This window comes from Lathamus discolor, chromosome 2 (assembly GCF_037157495.1).
Source record: "Lathamus discolor isolate bLatDis1 chromosome 2, bLatDis1.hap1, whole genome shotgun sequence".
Classification (NCBI taxonomy): Eukaryota; Metazoa; Chordata; class Aves; order Psittaciformes; family Psittacidae; genus Lathamus; species Lathamus discolor.
Genome location: NC_088885.1, coordinates 122,482,969 through 122,500,452, shown reverse-complemented (window position 1 = coordinate 122,500,452; position 17,484 = coordinate 122,482,969). Strand labels below are relative to the sequence as shown.

The 17,484-nt window shown below is 41.2% G+C and overlaps 1 long non-coding RNA gene across 1 annotated transcript; it reads right to left on the bottom strand.

Annotated features, from left to right (window-relative positions):
• Window positions 1–2,999: 2,999 nt before the first annotated feature.
• LOC136009386 (uncharacterized) lies at window positions 3,000–5,347 on the bottom strand. Its single transcript, XR_010610534.1, has 3 exons — window positions 5,262–5,347; window positions 4,994–5,166; window positions 3,000–3,187 (listed from the first exon to the last, which is right to left on the bottom strand). It is a non-coding gene; the product is annotated as an uncharacterized LOC136009386 (long non-coding RNA).
• Window positions 5,348–17,484: the final 12,137 nt, after the last annotated feature.

The window sequence follows — 17,484 nt, the reverse complement described above, 5'->3', positions numbered from 1 at the left end:
CTGTAGGGGTTTGTGTTGACTATGCATAGTAAAGATAATAAGTTTAGCCTTATTTGCACCCGTAGGATATTCTAGAGCAGTCATATGATATTCCTCACTTTTCTTCTTGACATATATTTTCTTTACAGTATTTATACTTGAGATCCATTGCACTTCATGTTGAGAGCCATTGTGATTGTAACTCAACTTTGGCCAGGATTGTTGCTCCTGTTAATGTGTATACAGTCCCTCTTTTCTCCATCATCACCATACATCACTAATTGGTGAGACCCAGTGAGATAAATGGATTTAAAATATTTTCAGGAGAGGAAAGAATTCAAATTTGAGGTTTTTTAACCTAGGCAAGCGAGTGCTCTAGCCAGGAGGTAATAAAATAAAAGACATTTTCCTGTGGTCATATGTTAAAGGAAGGTTGCACCTGTGTCTGCATTTTGTGCCCAGGCTGATCCTTCAAGTGTGCCACAAGCACACTCCTTGGACTAAGCTCTATACGGGAAACAGGCAGACAAATGTATAGTTATGACACTGATACTGAACCACTCAACCCTGTCAGGATTGAGGTGTCTTCTGGGAGTGCACAAAAGCAGAACCTTTGTTGCCTTGGAAACTTCTCCATCTGAAAACTGAGGAGATTAAGGCATTTCTGGGCAGCCACAGAGCTGAGCTTTCAGGACTGCCACTTTAGATTCAGATGCCTAAACTCCTTCTAACTTCTCTCTATAACCACTGTTTGCAGAGCTGGCCCCTGTTTGAATAATCAAAATGTCAAGCCACACAAACGTCTTACAGAAGGCTAAACCTATTTCAGCCTTCTAAATCAAAACTGAAAATTAAATCACCTTATTTGAAATTTGATTCTAAATGATATCAAGTTAGTTTGACAAGAACCATCCTGGTTGCCATTAATTCTATCGCCTTCTTTTAATTCCTTATTACTCAAGCACCCTATCAGCCTTTCCATTATTTTGCCAAGGATCGAAGGCAAGCTGACAGGCCTATAATTACTTGGGTCACTGCATTTACCTTTTTTAAATATTGGCACAACATTAGCTTTCTTGTAGTCCTCTGGAACATCCCCAATGCTCCATGGCTTGTTAAAAATCAAAATTAATGGTCTGTAGTGCTCCTTGACTATCGATCTTAAAATCTTGGATGCAAATCATCCAGACCCACTAATTTTAATGTATCGAACTTTAGTATCTGCTGTTTAACACATTCCCTTAGTTACTGCTAGAATGGAAAGCTTTTCATCATCATTCTGTCCCAAATCATCTGGCTTTTCCCCAAATACCGAACAGAAGTATTGATTGAACACTTCTGCATTTTCTGCATTATTATTGAGAATTCTGCCATATCTAGGGTAAGCTGTATACCTGCAAGCCTGTAAAATTTCCTCTTGTTCTGTTTATGCATTTCTCTTAATACCATTTTCTTTCCTACTGAATTTTCTACTGTTTTTACCTTGAACTTCTGGCGATTGCTATAAGCTCCCTTTCTCATTTTCCTGTTTTCATATTTATTTCCTGGTTTAGGGACTCATAGCAGTTCTCTCCTTTATGAAATTGATCCTTTGGAAGCTAACATATATGTGTTTATGTCCATTAAATTGAAAATAGGATTAGGTACCTGCCTATGACCTTCTCCACCTAAAACCCTTTGAAACTTAGTCTCATACACAAGTCCATTTCTTTGTATATTGGAATGAACAGTAACTTTGTCAAGTGAATCAATCAGTATTTAGCCTGTGATCCAAAACTTCAGCTAATGAATGCTGTTGAAGGACTTTCTGACATTACAGGAGGAATTTAAAAGAAACTGGGTTCTTCTTAAAACTTCAGACATGTACTGCTGACGCATGAAATAATCTTTTGGAACCTGCAGCAGCAGATCCTCTTTCTCTTTCCACCAAGGAGACTCACACCCTCCTATTGCAAAATATCAGGACTCTTCTTCTAAATAAGCAACAAGCCTCCAACAACTTCCCACAATGCAGGACATGTGCCATGCAGATGAGCATCTTTGATCTCACGCATTAGTGAACAGTGATGCTTACGTAGACATGCCTTTTTTTAAGCACTTCACAGTAAAAGAAGAAATGAAATTTGTTTTCTCAATCCAGTATCTGAGACAAAATGAGCATTAAAATTGGTTGTGAGCTGGAAGAAAAAAGGGACTTTCATGGGGAAGTTAACAAATTCTGTGTTGAGCTTTGCATAGATTTTGTAACATCATTATTATGTAAGTACTTTATTAGCCTTTACCTACTGTGTATATGTATCAGACACCAAGATGGAATCAAAACCCGTACTGCTCCGTTCAAGTCACTATTGCTGCACTCATTCACATCACTGAGATGTAACACTGTTTTCAAGAAATAATACTGACTCTTTGCATAATCAGCTCCCTGAATAACTGGGATTTCTTTACACTTCTGTGGAAACTCCTGCTGGTACCTATAATGATGATGGAGGATGCCATTTCAATCTCAGCATTAAAGCTACAAAACCTTAGGTGGAATGTATGAGAGTACATCCCACTAGCAAGGTGTATGGGAGCTGAAGAGAACAAGTTTCCTCAACTGCATAAAGGGTACAAAAGTGAAAATGCAATAGCACTAATTCAGAGAAATTCAGAGTAAAAGAGAAAGCTCCCCCTTTGGCCTACCCAGATGGATGAAGCTACAGGGATTCCCAAAGCATGACTGATCTCAACACCCTCCACGCTGCAAAAGCTCATCTCAGAGCAAGCTGATTGTGGAGATGAAAATGGTCACCGTGTAAGTAGCTGCAACTGATAATTCCAAAGCAAGACTGCACTATTTAATAAGTCAGTAAAATAGCAAAAGCAACTTACACTTCTAGAGTGTCATTATGCACACTAACTAAGCTGCAGAAAATCCTTGGAGGCTCACAACTATACAAACGAAACCTTAACCCCACTGAACTTAAGGGGAGTGTTCATCTATACATTTATACAAAGAGCAAAACAAACTTCTGCTGACGATACTTTGTTGTTTAAAATGACAAACAAAGCAAGGAAGAACAAGTCTGATGTTCTAGAGAGGTGTTAGGGCATGCCCATTTGCATTAAGATGCAGAACTGGGTCCTTATCAGAAAACTCTGAGGCAGAGACATTTCTTCTTTAATCACTTTCAAAGGCACCAGCATGTTGCAGTTGCAGTCATTTCTGAAAATGAACGAAGAATACGTTAAAGCACAGATTAAGCAAATAAAGACAAGGAATCACAGCTTCCTAATGTGTCTGAAACCTCTTTTGAAAGCAAGCACTGGAAGGAAAAGGTTGGTAGTTTGCCTGATTTCAGAGCTGAGGGACCTACAGGTGCTGACAGCTGTACATGTGCTTTGTCTGCCTTCTGACGGACAGGAACCAACTCCAGTCCAGGGGCTCTATAGGCACAAGTCCAAGGTAATAATCTCAAAGTGGCCCAGCTGTGGTTCTTGATCAGTTCAAGTGCATTTCACACTCATGATCAGCAGCAGGACCCTACCGCCACAGGGACTTCCTAATAATCTGACTTCCCAGCTGTGGCAATAAGCAAATCATCAAAGGATAATAAAGTCAATATTGCTTGGTTGCCTTGGGAACCAGGCAAATGCCTAGACCCATCCCCTTTGGTAGCAGAGTGGGAAGACAACTCATCACTACCTCCCTCCCTCCCATGAAGCGCTCCCAGGGCTCCTGCTCCACGAGCTATGTGGAATGTGTCTTGCAGGTATTGGAGAGATGAATATTTCAGTGTGTGGCTTGTGTAATCAGCGCTTTGGTTACAAACACATAATAAGCCATGGTAATAGGAAGGATATAGTTGTTCATGTTTAACACCACAGTAATGCAGCTGCTCCAGTCCTGGCCTGCATGTGTCCAGGTTGGTGTGTGGGTGAAGGAGCAGTGTGATTGCCTGCACCCATCAGGGTAGACAAAGCTCGGTGACTCCAATGCAGACATTGGATTACAGCCCCATATGTCTGACTCACAGACCTATCCTTTAACCACGAGCCACTTCTCAGAAAACATGCCTGGTGAAAATACTTAAACTGTATTCTTAGAATGGGAGTGGGGGGAAGAAGAGTCTGTTTTAGAAACCTCAGTGTTCACTTGAAGGACCCTATCTAGGCTCAAAAATCCCAGGTTTAAACAGCTCTAATCCATTTGGACTAGCAGCATCTGAATAAAGGCAGACTAATAACCCCTTCTCCCATTTTAAATACTGATCTGTGTAAACGCACTGTCTTGCACTTACTTCTCATTCTTCTGAAAGCTACTTCTATTAAACTCCACAAAACATGAAAATATAACACATGCGTAGAAAGAAAGAGCCCAAAAAACTCCAGTCCTACAGCTGGTGCAAGCACTCAAACATTTCAACAGTGTTTATAAATGTGTGCCAAACTGGAATTATTTCTCTCATAATATTTTGATTAGTATAGCAAAGAACTCCAACTTCATAAATAATTGTGTAGCATCACTTAGAAAGGAATATTATACAAAGAATATTTGCCCTAATATTTTGGTCCAGTAATGACAGGAGAAATCCAAACACTGTCATTAGTATAATTTCTCCAATGCTGTGTAACAGAGATATCCTAACATCCCTCTGTCACAAATCATCATCAAGACACTTTTCAGAAATTACAGTAATGTGGCTGGCTCTTTCCTTTTTTAAATGCCATTCATCACTGACTTGACCTGTAAGATGTGTGAAATGAGAAGCAATTCTTTAGAATTCCTATTGATGCCTAAAGTAAGAACAACTTCATAAGTCCTCCAGCAATACCTTGTATTCTTATATGCTATTAAAAAGAAAGGGGGGGGGGGGGATAAAAAGCATAGGGAAAGGATTCTTCTGAGGAAAAAGAAAAAATATGTAAATAATTCCAACAGAGAAAAAGAAATCCAGTTTTAAAAAGACTAAGAAGAGAAACTTTATTTATATTTATTGAGAAATACAAGGATGACAAGCAGAATACATACCTCAAGACCTCAGGCACCAAAGATTTTGCTTGCCCACTGCTGAAAAGGCAATCTCCAGCTCACAAAGACAACCGTACGTATGTTCTGCAGGCAGATACTTCTGATATTTGAGGAAACAGCTTCCCAATATAAGGCATTAGGTGACAGAAAGTGCAAATTATTTGAGCATTCATCTGAAAATCAACAAATTGCAGACCCAAATCTGTTGAATTTCTAAATATTTTCTAATCTCACTAATTCCTCATCAGCCCCAAAGGCAAAAGATTACCAACACTCCAGCAGAACAAAAATTATCTCAGTGCTATTCAACAGGGATTCAGCATACTCTCTCCTCAAGGTTGATTTATGGGCTGGTCATCTTTGCTTTCATGCCACAGAAGTCTCTCCTACATAATATATTTTATCAAGATTGAGTAAATTACAAAAGATGCATCATGCATAATTCTAATTCTCTTCTCACAACAGGATGTTTATTTCCTGTTTCGAGATAGTAAAAAGGATTTCCAGTTATCATATTACAGCAATTTACAAAAAATGCCTGTAGGCAGGAAGTTCATGAAGAGCGAAACTGGCTCATAACTAGGTTAGCATATGTGAATGGACTCTGAAATGTAAATTCATCTTATAAAAAATAAAAAAGGGAGGATCAGACAGATACACCCAGGTATTCAATGAACCAAAGGTCACAGTGGCAAGATTAGTGCCTAGGACAAGAGGTCCCTGGTCCAGGCTGGAGCATCCAGGCACCCATTGTGAAGCTAATTACAATGATGTTAAGTCAGTCTTTAAAATAAATAACTCTTTGTGTCCTAAGGAATGAAAGAGAAAAGACCTCATCTTTCAGTCTCTGACTTTTCATCAGCCCCTTTGGGTAGAACTGGATCTTCGCTCTGACCTCCTGCAGATGCCTATGGACGTGCCTGAGGTTGTCTGAGAGCAGAGTTTAGCTGCTGATGGACTTCAAGCAAAGCTATGCACTTGCAGATAAAATTCAGACTTGCACAGAGACATGAAATTGCAAGCTGTAGGGAGAAGTGAGTGGTGTGAAAATATAGCATACACTGGTTTGAAGATGAAACCTGAAGGCTTGGTCTCTGAAGGTGGGCTGGCATTCAGGAAGATATCATTGCACTTAAATATCCCATATTCTTCAGAAGGTTCAAGCTGTAAATGTGGGGATGTGTTGGGTGCTCAAAGCATGCTGTGCCTGCTCTACACATAGCAATTGACCCCAAACAATGGTGCAACAATCCTAAACTCCTTCGAAGTGCAGAAACGCAGATTCAGCATCACCACCAAGCATAAATAACCACCTTTGTGGTCCCTTTCCTCCCTGCCTCCCTCCCAGAGTGTCCCCAGGTGGGAGCTGCGGGCCCTGCTGAAAGCCAGTTTCACAGGCTACTGCGGTACCAGGTAGGGTGTCCCTTGGGACTTCTCTAATGTGCATGAGTGGTGTAAGCAGCCTCCGCAACCCTGCCTCCTCTCTACCAGGTTCTGCCCTGGACGAAGAGGCACTCCCTCACTGACAGAAGAGATAAAGAAAATTGTCATCAGGAAATGAAATTCCTCAAGATCCAAATACATGTGCAAAAGAATCACTAATCAGCTGTGAGAAGGAAGGGTGGATGTTCTGGTGAGCTGTAGGCATACATGTAATTTGAAGGTGCAGTGCAACATCACAGATACTGTTAATTAGAAGAGCAGCCATCCTCTGAACTCTGAGAACCCTTTCCATTTAACTTCATGAAACCAGCTTGGCATGTGGTTCACTGATGGGCATACTTGCTGTTCTGATGATTACACCAGGCCCTCAACATTTCCACAGATGTTCTCCAGGAACACATGCTTGGGAAACTACAGGGGAGTGTTTAGCAGGTATGAACAAAGCCACAAAGCTAATTCACATTAAACAGGGAGACACCCATCTTTCAATAGGAAGAAATGAAATACAGAGCCAAATGTCACGACAACAATCTTGTCCTTTTCAGAAGTTGATCCTCAGCTGTTAACACCTGGGAGAATTGCACCATTTCCCAGAGAACCACCGCAGACCCAGCTGGCTATCTGCCTGAAAGAGTGTGACATATTAGGCATGAGTCAGAGAATCAGAGGTAAATTCCTCTCACTGAAAGTGGTGTAAACCTGGAATAATACCACTGGTGTCAGCTGAGTAGCACAGATTGCCACCACTGTGCTTTAAAGGAGAACTGGATACTCGAGCTCATCCTTTTTCACAAATCCACCTTAGAAGGCCATCAAGCCCAGTCAGTTCTTTTGTCTTTGTTACGCTGCTACTGCTGTAATTAATCTTTTTCCAACCACCCTATTGGCAATTTCCCTAATGCACACATCCTCCCTCTCCTGCCCTCTCTCTCTTTTTCAATTCTTCTCTGCTGTGCCCTTCCCCCTCCCCAGCCTTTTGGGATCACATCATCTCTTCAGTTAGCCCGGGAGGTAGATTGTCTTTAAACTCTTCTTATGTAGGCACAGCAGTTTTAGATGTATCTGTGCCCTGAATGTGGTCTTGGTTACTCAAATGGTGATATAAATTAAACCTGGGCTTCACATTAACATTAGTACTAACACACCACGTGGCGGTATGAATGTAAGTAAAATCTTGTTAACAGACTTTAAGTTCTGAGCAGAGGAGTATATGTTACTGTTTCAAATGATTTGTCTTTTTTTCTATCAAAACAGAACTTTTTTGGAAGTAACTCATTTGGAGTCATGTGAATCATCTGAAATAAAAAATTGTTCCTTAATACATTTTTAGCTCTCGAAGCTAATTTCAAAGCAAAATATTTTCAAGCAAAAAAAGTCAGGGCTTTTTCCTCGAAAATACTGAGATGGCAATTCTCATCAGTGTAACAAAATCAGTATCCGAAATGTTATTGTACTTAACCCCAATAGGCAGATCCTATTGGAAAAACATCTTCCAAATATCCTCAAGAGCTAGAGGGGAAATAGTCCTTCAGTTCTGGGTTGCTTTTATCATTTGCTGTAGCCAAAGGGAGGACTGGAGGCTCTCGCCTGCACTGGTGCGTCAGGGAACTCCTGGGAGGGAAGCAAGCATGGCAATGCAGCCCCTGCTCACCCCTGTCTTGTGCTCTCACAGGTGCTGGGGTCTGGGGGATTCAGCAGCCACTGACACCGTCTTGTGTGCCGCTTGTCCTTGCCCACTGAACTTTTTGCTTCTGTTAACATTTGCATTCATTATATCACAACAGCGGGGATGTCTGTGTTTGTACAACCCACTGGTTACACCATCTACTGATTCAGCGATTCTTCACAAAAATAAAGAGGCAGGAAGTTTAAACTAAAACTTTTAATAAATTCTCATCATAATATTAATAGCAAATAGACAGATTGATATACGTGCTACAGCACTTCCCTAAATTGCTTTTTACCTTACAAACCAATCCCCTTGCTTTACTGACATAGCTTCTGTGATGACAGCTACACTCTCTGATTGCCTGTAGCGGGCCTGTGAGCCACCTAAATCCTTCTATTCCTGGTGGAAGTCCCCCATCCCTTCTTGATCCATATGTCCTGCCATGCATTGCCTGCCCTAATAATACAAGTAACATTAGAGACTCTGGGGTGGACATATGTGGGCAGCACATCTCACCCACAGTCAGCCGGGTGCACACTCCCTGAACACTGAGGTGAGTGTAGCCACTTCTCCCCAAGTGCTCTTTCATCCGGGTACACCTTCAGGAGCCAACACAGTGTATGGTCACTGGTCACTTGAATGGCAGGGAGGCAGGCAATAACATTCATATTCATGTTACTTTGAGATAATGCTGTTCTTCATAACCAGACAGGTTAACTCTAGAAGACATTAGCACCCTGTTTTCTGTAAACAGTTGGCACATCCCACATTGATGTTGATGGTTGTCCAAAGACTGGATTCACACAGAGGCAGACAATGAGCATACTTCTGCCAGTGATGTTCCCAGCACAATCTGGGTGTTTTATTTCTTCTGTGGTAGCCATGATTTTGGTGGGGAAACCATCAATAATAGTTTTCCTGTCTTTCTATCACCACAGCACTAACATCCAGCTTGCCAATTATAGTCCAGTCAGCAACAGATTTGCAGCGGTGTGGTGTAAATTGCTGACAGTGGACAATGAAAATCTGCCTCAGGACTTCCTGAGGGTGTCGGGTCTGAAGTGCCTTAGCACTGAAGAAGGGAAGCAAATGCCTTGCACAATTCCTTGGAGGTCCTGGCCCACCCAGATCCATATGAAAGCCCTATTTGAGCCATTCTATCCCTGTGCTCCCTCTCTGCCATCAGTGGTTGGTGCATCAAGAACTCTGAAACCCTCATGGCTGCAGTCAGAGGTCCTCAGGTGGTCTGTGTGGTCCACTCTCTGCTGTGTTGATCACCCTCTGAACACCATCAGAAAGCTCTATACCATGTCCCACGCTATCTTTCCATACGCGGCCTTGCACCAGCTCTGGTCTCTCCCATCTTGTACCACCTTGGGTCTGCTGAAGGCAGAGTGATGGAATGAGGTAGGGTCAGAACTGCCTGCATCTGCTTGGCAGTTCCACATAGAGGAACATGCAGACACCATGAGTATGGAACACGTCAAGGTCTGCTTAATCTTTTCAGAAGCCTTAGTACTGTGACAACATGGCCAGCACTGAATTGGTTATAACTCAAGAGTATAGCAAGGTGGACACATGCAAGTGAACTTGAATGTCCAAAGTAAGGTAAACCCTGTGGTAGGTCAGTGGCATTTTTCCTGCCTCCTATTTGCCCTTGCTTTTCAAGTTTCACTCATTTACTTCTTGTCTCCCTCTATTCAGATTAGTTTATGCAAAGTGTTGACCTGTTATACTCAATAGATATTTTTCTGAACATTTTAGGGAGATGCAGAGACTGCCTTCATTCAGCTTGTGTAACCGTCTTATCCACAACCTCCTCCTAACAGGTGTTCAACACATCCCAACAGGACACATTTATGCTGAAGCTTCCTTGCTGCTGTAAACAAAACCTCATATTCCCTCTGCCTTCCCTTTTTCCTTCCTTTGATCCATCCCTTTTTAAGCTTTGTTTGCACTATTAATAATCAAGAGTTCAGTGCTGTCAGCACATTCAACACAGTGGAGAACAAAGGGCAGAAAACAGCCCCACCCAAAATGAGTTTACAGCCTAATGAAGGCAAACAAAACCCTACACTTGGCTGGGTGCACAGGGTGGCAGACTGAATGGTAACTTCTGGGCTGGGGAGGGAGGGCTTGCCTTTAAAAAGCACATTTTTAAGTGAACTAGAGTTTGCTTATTCACAAAAGAAGGAGTTTAAGGGGAAAGTTCTTGAAAGTGAAAATGAAAGTCTGATGAAGTGATTCTGGGGCAAAGGGAGCCAGACAGATGGAGATAGGGAGATGGGTGGGTGCAGAATGTGAGGAGAGAGATGGGGTTTAAATAGCTAATCAGTAAGAGGGCAAAGTCACCCAGACACCCTGTGAAGACACTCTCATAAAGAACCAGGGACAGATGGAGCCAGAGCTGTGTAGAGCCTTTGAAGGAGCAGATAAGCAGGTTGAATTTAATGGGGGAATGTGAGAGGTTGTAATTGAAGAGCTCAGGACACTGAGGATCATTAAGAATTTGCAAGGAGAATTGAGCACTGCATGAGGAGCTTGGAAAATCTCCCCATTTGAAGGTTTTAAGAACAAGTTAGGTAAACATCTGTTGGGAATGTTGTAGATGGGGCTGATCCTGCCCTGGGGCAAATGCTGGACCCCATGACCTTTTGAGCCCCCTTCCCGTTTTCTATGTGGGTGTGGTAGGCCAGGAAGATAATTTGCCAGATGGTAAACATTTTTTGCCCAGATTGATGCTGAATAAGGAGTACTGATTCAAGCGATGAGGGGGTCTCAGGCTGCACAACTATGCAAAGGTATCACATGAAAGCTGGGAAGGAGTAGAAAGAATTAGGTTACTGCACTGTCTTTTCTGCTGAGCGTCAGCCAAGTATATTGATGGGAGGGGAATAGGAGAAAAAGGAGATAAAAAATGGGTCAAAGATAGCAAGTGTAAATTCACAGTTGTGTTCAATATGATGAAATTGTTCCTATGAAAACTATTGTATCAGTGAATGTCACTGTGTATTCACTCACAAGGCCAAAAGTATGTCTTTCGCAGACTAGCTATAATAGAGATCTTCATGTCTCTACTCTAAACAGACAATGCCAAGGGGGTCAGCAGAAGCAAGGAGAAGCACTTTACTCCAGCTAGTCTGCAGGTGAAGTGGAAAGGAAAGAAGAGCCAGCAGCAAAACAAAGGAATCAGGTATTGGAACACACACACAGAAGACACTGAGATGGCAGCAAGAAAGAGTTTAAAAAGAAGGGAACAAAAAGATGTGCCTTTGTAATAGGAAAACCCTCTTTATTGACAAGATCAACTGTTCTAAAGTGAGCTGAATGAAACTTTAGGTTTAAAAGACATTTCAGTGTTGCAGAGAAAATATTTTCGCTTTTCCTAAATGGCTCTGAATGAAGCCCAAAGACTACATCCAGAATGAGGAGGAAATCAAGGCAGTAGAATTGCATGGAGGCTTTATGGCTTTATTAATCTTACCTAGGTTCACATGTTTCTTGTATTATTTAGACGAGTCAAGTTGTAGACTTTTAAGCAAACTCTGTGTGTTTGTGTACATGTACATATGCAGAGATTTTTTTTTACCTGATCTATCATGCACCCTTGAAGAAACAAAATGTAAACCACATGAACACTGACATTCCTTCAGTGGGATACATAACAACTGCTGAGAAGAACTGGGCAGAGAAGGTCGCAGTTCCAGAGCTAAACTGTTAGACTGAGGAATCACTCCTGGTACCAGGCATGAGGTTTGCTCCTGAAATGTAGGGTAGATGTTTAAATCCAGGAAAAGGGTTTGGCCTATTCTCAGCCCTGGTAAGATAAGGACTTACAGCCTCCAGAGTCTGGACACTGCCAGGACCATTTGGTGAGAGTCCGACCATGTCACTTTGCCAAGGAGCCCAAGGAACTCATACTGGTAATGGATAAGGAAGGAAAATAAAAGACAAAAATAGAATCCAGTTGATACAAAGCTGAGTTTAAGTTGAAGTGAACATCATATCAATATAAAAGCCATAGAAGAAGATTAAAGAGAGAATGTCCAGACAGTGGGTCAAGGATAAAGAGATGGCCATTTGAGCTATCAGAATGGACAGGGGAATGGACTGCCAAAGGATTACCGCACAGTGAAAATGAGAACAGGTTAAAGACAGAGTCAAAATAACAAAGAATCACTGAAAGAGTGGTTGTAAAGGGAGGGCTGAGAAGGAGGGAAGCACGGTCAAAGATATCTGAGGAGTGAATAATCAATGAGAAATTGATTATTTGAGTTATCGTTGGTAACTTGGTAGTCACAGACATGTGAAAATAGCAAGAAACCTTGGTAGCAGCCAGAGAAGGTCATGTTGGCCTTGACAAACACTTTTTAATGGATGAAGATGCCTTATTTCAGCCCCATAGCAGAGTAATGGATGGGAGATTCAATGGAAGTTAAGTGGTGGCGGTAGGAGGCACTTTCACAAAGTTTGAAGTCAAAGGTAGATAGAAGATGCTGAAAAGGAAAAAAACTGGGTTAGATTTTGAAAAGACTGAGGGGATGAGGAGTAGGTCAGATGACAGAGGGAAAAGAAATTTAAATGGTGGGAAAGTAAAATATCTGTGATCTGGAAGATACGGATGAGCCAAACACTTTTCAGGTGTATCTACTGCCATTTCTAAAACTAAAAACCTCACTCTGAGTAGTGATAACCTGTAAAGGCTGATGAACAGATGACAGGAGAATTCAGGGCTATCATTACTGAAAGGAAGCTCCTGGCACAACTACCCAGTCACAGAAGACCTCTGCTGCTAGAGCACAATTACTGTTTAGGTGCTCAGCTTCCACATCCTTCCACATCGCTTCAAAAATATATCCAAAGTCCATCCAGAGTGACTTCGAAACTGCATGTCTCTACTTCTATGCTGGTATCTTGTGTTATACAGGAAGGAAGGATCACAGCTTTATGTTAGTGACTCACCACCCATACCTGGATGTTATTTCAGCTAGGTTCTCTCCCTCCATTTTGCCCAGCAGTAGAGAAGTGCTAAGACCACTGAAAACCAGTAGGAACTCTCATACAGAGCTAAAAATCACAGATCTCATTCTTCCATTTGGCAGCAGCAAATTTACTATCCTGTGTATGTGAGTGTGCATGTGTGTATGTACAGGTATATATATATATGAATCATAAATGATCATTATTAATTCATTAGATATTCGTTGTAATTACCCTGCTTGTGATTAATTCATTTAGTATTAATTTAGATGTCATATTTACAGTAGTTTTGTAAGGATTGCCATGTGATTCAGCCTTAATTAATCTATCTCCAAAGCAAAATGCTAACAATCAATTCACATTACTGGGATGCTTAGGCTGTCGGCAGGAGCACGTTTATTATGATTATTATTATTTATGGACACAAGGAAGAAGACATTACAATATTTGCAGTAGTCCATGTGTTCCATACAGTAGGATATTTTAGTCCCAGTATAGCTATATATCTGAGTGGCCCTGCTTAACTGATTTGTCTAATCGATTTGTGAATGTCCTTATCTTTAAAGATGTCACCTTGTATTTACAATCATTGGCAGGTCATTATCCATAAAGATATCTCAACTCATTTTTTTCTTCAGCAATGAATCCTATTACTTATCTGCTGTACACCAAAATCGCTTTTCACTCTCTTATGCTCCTTTTTGGAGGTGGAGGAATTTATAAGGAAGTATCAAAGGTTTAAAAACAGTCCATGAGACATTTGTATTCCAGAAAGGGACTTACGTAAGTAATGAAGTGACACTCAATTTAGAGAAGGCTTTGTTAGAAAAGAGGGAAATCTTATTTTACTCGCATCTCAATTCAGCTGAACTCCAGTTCAGTTTTCTCAGTGAAGTAGTGAGAACACCAAGTGCAAACTGATTACGGTAAGATATACAGAAGCATCAAAAAAGAACAAGCAATATTTCTGTTTAAATGCACCTCACCCTTCACTATAAGAAAGCACTAAAGCTATCAAAATAGAAGCACTTTTAGCATAGGAAAGAATTATGAACTTTATTTAAATTAAATGTAAATAACTAAAAACAAAGTAAAGCTTCAATACCTAAGGAATGTACTTCAGGAAACAGTGAGATACGGAATTTCTGTTATGTATAGACTTCCGTATTATTCTTACAATAATTTTGGATACATGGGTATTCCTTGTAGCCCTCGTTAAATTTCCAAATCCTGGGAACACGATACTTATGCCTTCCGAATTCTTTTTTCCTAAGTTTTGTTTTCATTTTCCTCTGATGCAATGTTGCATTTTGTGTAGAGGCAGTGAATAGCTTATTGTAAAATAGAGGATTAATATTAATGCACATTCTTAACAGCTTTTATCAGGAATACAGTGTGAGCCTCCTTGAAAGATTTTTTTTTGTCCTTTTCTTGGGGTATGACAGTATGATGTATATGATCTATCATGCTCATTTCCTTCACGCATTCTTAGCCCTACTGGAGCAGCCTCGGAGTGATGGTAATCTTATGAAAACTCAAAATGATTTGTTTATTACTGAAGGTTTATTTAAGGCTGTCACCATGACCTATATCCATTAGTAACCTCAAGAATTCTTAAAGGGACACCGGTCCCATTACCTGCTATTTTCAGCCGTACTCCATGATAGTAGAAAGCTAAGCCTGCTGCTTCTAAGAGCTTTTTATAAATTATATTGCTATCCTTCCCTCCCCATCAACCTTCTATGTGCTATAGATCTCTTGCCTGGAAAAATGTTTAATCCCTGCCGTATCACTCAAGCAGCACATATAAGGGCACTGAAGGAAGGGAAATGAGGTAGCTACGTCCATGTATTCCTGTGTATTGGCTTTCAGCAATCTGGCTCTACAGACGAGTTGTTTTGAACAAAAAAGCATGAGCCCAGATTCACTCAGAGGACGTAATGACCTAGCTCAGCACTGAAGTCCAGTATCTATGTGGCCTTCATACTTACAAGTTTCCACTCTAATTCTCTTAGAGACAAGTCAACAAAGATACCCCCTTTTCTTCTGAGGGGGCTGCACAGCTATAGGAAAAAAACCCTGTCCTACCTCTCTAAGAAGGTCTGCAAAGCCCAGAGCACAATCACAGTAGGGCTTTGTGCAGCAAAGGTGGAAGGGAAAGTGACAGTTCCTTGCCACCTCTAGGCTTCGTATGTAGTACTCTATTTGTCATTCAGAAAAGTATACATATTTTTCACCCTGTTTTGAAGAGCTACATTCTTGACTTCCTTTTCTTATATGAAGCCTTTAGTTATGATCCCTCACCACTGTAGCCAGTCCTGTCAAAGACATTACACTTTGCATTTCACTTACATTCAGATGGGAGCCAGAGCTACATCCTGACTAGCTGCTACATAATCCCTCTGGCATACCTTTAGGCTGAATGACTATTCCAATCCATGACATCCAAGGTGCAAGTGAGGCAGCAGTTTCAGTTTTTCCAGAAAAGGGCAGTCACTAACCCATAGAGGACATGTGCCCATGAGTTCTGGTGGTGAGAGTACAGTCAGCAGCTATTTAGGATCTGCTGTAAGAATGTACAAGGGTGGGCCTATCTTACAACATATTACAGTTATATTACATGTAACTACATTACAACAAAGCAATACAGATGCCATCTGCCCTCAAGAAATAATAGACTTGTGTTTAGGCGCTTTTTGTTCTGAGAGGCATTAAACCTGTGTCTCAAGAAAAAGCCCTAACAACCAAGCCTACAGAATCAGAATGGCAGGTTTTTGTCCTTGCATACAGACAGGTATTATTTTTCCAGAAAGAAACCCCAGTTATCTATTCACAAGAATACTGAATTTCATAAGGCTCCTGTTGACCCATTCCTCCAGTCTGTCTATGTCCCTCTGTATCATGACCCTGTCCTCAAGCATATCAGTGGGTCCTCATTCTCTGCCCTTTCCCCAGTCTGGTGTCATTTGCAAATGTGACACATGCACTCTGTCATCTCCTCCGGATCATTGATAAAGATATTTAACAAATCCAGTACAGTCCTCTGTAATTCTCACTTGTTACCAGCCTCCAGGTAATGTACGATTCATTAGCCTCTGCCTTCTGAGCCCAAACATCTTCTGAGCAGCCCAGTGCTATAACCACTTTGTGGTTTGTGTTCCCACCAGCATTGCATACACAGGTGCACAGTGACTCAACTTTGAAAGAAAAAGAAATCAAAACTGGACAGTGCTGTCACACCAGGTACCTCACAGTCTGGTGTTTATTGTGCCCTTCTGAGCCTGAGTGCAGTCCTCATAAAGCCAATGAGAACTTTCTTGCCATGCCCTTGTGGTAGGAAATTATGTAAAAGATGGGCACCACCAGAGATAGTCATAGTCTTATGCACACCTAGCTTTCCATGATTCTCCAGAGACTTCTAAATGGACTTCATAGGGCCATCTGCCCTAAACCTGGACCAGGCTAAAGCTTCCACTTTAGGAAGGTGATCATCTCCACAGAATAAACTCTTCTGAGAACATGTGAAAATCAGAAAACTTCCAAGATAAGGATAGGCAAAATGTACCGGCATTTTCCAGAGATCCACCTCCACAGCTTCCTGCTCAGCATGCTGTATTCTGTATTTCCTATTCTCAGGCATCTAGTTTTTCTGCATTAGATATGGGAGTCTGTCATAGAATCATAGAATCATAGAATAGTTAGGGTTGGAAAGGACCTCAAGATCATCTAGTTCCAACCCCCCTGCCATGGACAGGGACACCTCACACTAAACCATCCAACACAAGGCTTCATCCAACCTGGCCTTGAACACCGCCAGGGATGGAGCACTCACAACCTCCCTGGGCAACCGATTCCAGTGCCTCACCACCCTAACAGGAAAGAATTTCCTCCTTATATCCAATTTAAACTACTCCTGTTTAAGTTTTAACCCATTACCCTTTGTCCTGTCATCTAATCTGGGTTATGAATTTTCCAAAATGATAGGACATAAAAGAGTAAAGGTTGACTGTATGAGTTCACTTCGTGATGTAGTTCAAAATTACAGAGTTTACCTCAATAATCCAGACTATCTGAATTGGCACATACAATTTTCCTGTCTGGCTAAATCAACATATTTCCCTCAGTAATTTCTCCTCCTTCCACAATGTCTTTTCCATCTGAAATCTCCCAGTTTCTTTTACCTTATCCATGGACCTGGCTATGTTGAGCTCAGCATAAAATCTGCTGAAGAATGAAATAAGTGCTATTAAGATGTATTTAACGTTCTAAAATGGGAGAAAACAGAAACCTTCTTCTTTTGTCTTCTTTCTGGTAAAATAAGAGAAAAATTTGTTCCCCCCTCGGAACCTGACATCATATAACCCTTTAGACTTAAGCCTGGGTTCAGATCACAGGCTTG